The following is a 2,550-nucleotide window of genomic DNA, read 5'->3' on the forward strand; positions in this document are numbered from 1 at the left end:
GAAAAAAAAGGAAGGGGGGGGGGGGGGTCCTTTGACTCCTGTAAAAGTTAAAGTGTAAAGGGGGGGGGGGGGGGGGTTACCAATGTAAGATTACACTTTTGTAAGGTGAAAAAAATAATCAAGGAAAATGGCATCGTAACTTTTATGTTAATAGCATAAAAAGAGAGTAACTCTACACTATTCACTTAGACTTTGAGTTAAGTTCGAACGGTAAGCACTGCATTGTGGCGATCAGGGGCGAAGCGTCTATATAATCAAATAATCACTGCTTCCCTTTCTAATTTTGAAACATTGTCGCTGTCAAATTCATCCTTAAACGTAAACCTCATAAATTAAATGTCAAAAGACGTTCGTAATCAACAAATAAAGTGAGGCTGGAATAGAGTTGAAGGGAACATGTGCATGGCAGTCAAAGCTGTTTCATTGCCACATATACCCTGTTCACCCCTTTGGGGCCACAGTTAAAATCAATCACCAGCCCTGATTAAGTAAGCTAACTAACACTGTTCGAGTCTACCTCACAAATGTGAGGGGAACTAACTCTTAATAATCTCTTGACTGCTGCTTGTGCTTGTTTTTTTTTCCTCGACTTTTTACCGTCCTATAATCAGATCGTGACCTCGATTATGACACCAGCTCCTGGCCGCGAAAGGCTAACAAAAACAGCCAAATGTGAAATTTAAAAAATAATAATTGTCATGTTCTACCAAAGAGTTAGACTCACTGGTAGATCTATAACATATAGATCTAGTACTGACATCTCTGCTTCTTTGCTTTATGTTTATGTATTCACATCTAAAGTTAAGTTTAATTTTAGTGGGAACTGATATTTAATAAGATACTTTCCCGATTATTTTGGCGGTTGAACATACAATATGAATTCCGGATTTGTTTTCATTCACAACTCAGAGTCGCCGCCTCGAGTAAGATTCTTGTTTCACTTTGATTACCCTGTCAAACAAGTCAGCCTTCGCCCCTGGTGGCGATACAATGGACCTCGAGCGGCAAGCACGAATATGTGTCATCTCGCACTTTATACACTGGTAGATATCTGGGCTACATGACATTGACAAGTAGATCTAATCTAATTTTGATTACACCGGTGCGGTTAAAGTGGTAAAATGACACCGTAAGTTTTTCTGGAAAAGTTCCGATATTTTTATAGCGTATTGAATTATTATGTCACATGTATGTGTATGCATGTTTTTCATGAATACCATAATTAATAATTTAAAACTAAAGCGCATAGAAGAGTGATTGTACCACAGATTTGCGCAATATAAATGTCATATTATTTTATAAGCGAATAACGTAATATACGGGATTGAGGGGGGGGGGGGGGGGGGGGGTGTCGCAGGAAAGTGTAAAAAAAGTGTAAGATTTTATTTGAACAGCCCCAAAACCACGCCGGCCACACCTGCCCAACATCAACGAGAGTTTAAGGACCTGACGCATGTGTCAGGGGACAAACTGTTTTTGTACTCCAAGCAATTTTTTATTTTTTTTTGGTAGACATTCACATTTAACTTTTGATTTTGATCTAACAAAACTCTATATTGGTTACTTTTGATTGCAATGAGCATAGCAACAATATAATGTATTCCAATAGTTCCGTGGCATTGTTTTAGCTATACGTACGCCTTGCAACTTTTCTTGCAACTTTTGCTACTTTTTCTTGCAACTTTTTGCAACTTTTGCTATTTTCAAATGCAACTTTCTCTGAGGACAGTTAAACCCACAGACTTGTTACAATAAACTACAAGGATTTTAATCATATTAATTTTGAAACTGTCAAGCGGTTGGTCTCGGGAGGGGGGGGGGGGGGCATCAGTTTGAATCCGTCGAGACAAGGGAGATAAATGAAAGATAAAGTATCTCCAGATAACTGCAACGTTGATTATTCCCCTTGTTTAGGGAACCCTACAAATAAACTGACAGACACAGACAGAAGGAAAGATAGAAACATGAAAGAAATGTTAACCCCCAATGAGCAAAGCATAAATTGAAGGGTGAGGAGTGAGTATGGTTTTGGAGGTGTGTGGGGGGGGGTGGGATATAACTTAAATAACTTGTAAGGCTTCCAGCCGTCTCAGAACCGTAGCAAAAAATAATGATACCGTAAATACTAAATATGAAAACGTGTTGCGCAAAACAGAAAAACTCAAGAGAACAGGTATATATAAGGGACCAATTTTTTTTCAGTCAAGAACTAAAGAGTTAGCCACAAAAAAGCATGCACTAGAATTTTCTTATAAATTTTATTCTAGAAAAACATCAGAAAAACCCTAATGCGGTGCATCCTAAAAGCAATAGTATTTGTATAGGTAACAGTAATAGCAGAAGATCTCCCTCCCTCTCTCTCTCTCTCTCGCTCTCTCTCTCTCTCTCTCTCTCTCTCTCTATATATATATATATATATATATATATATATATATATATATATATATATATATATATATCTATATCTATCTATCTATCTATCTATCTATCTATCTATCTATCTATCTATCTATCTATCTATCTATCTCTTTCTATCTTTCACTCGCTCAC

This window comes from Aplysia californica, unplaced genomic scaffold, assembly GCF_000002075.1.
Source record: "Aplysia californica isolate F4 #8 unplaced genomic scaffold, AplCal3.0 scaffold00064, whole genome shotgun sequence".
In the NCBI taxonomy this organism is placed as follows: Eukaryota; Metazoa; Mollusca; class Gastropoda; order Aplysiida; family Aplysiidae; genus Aplysia; species Aplysia californica.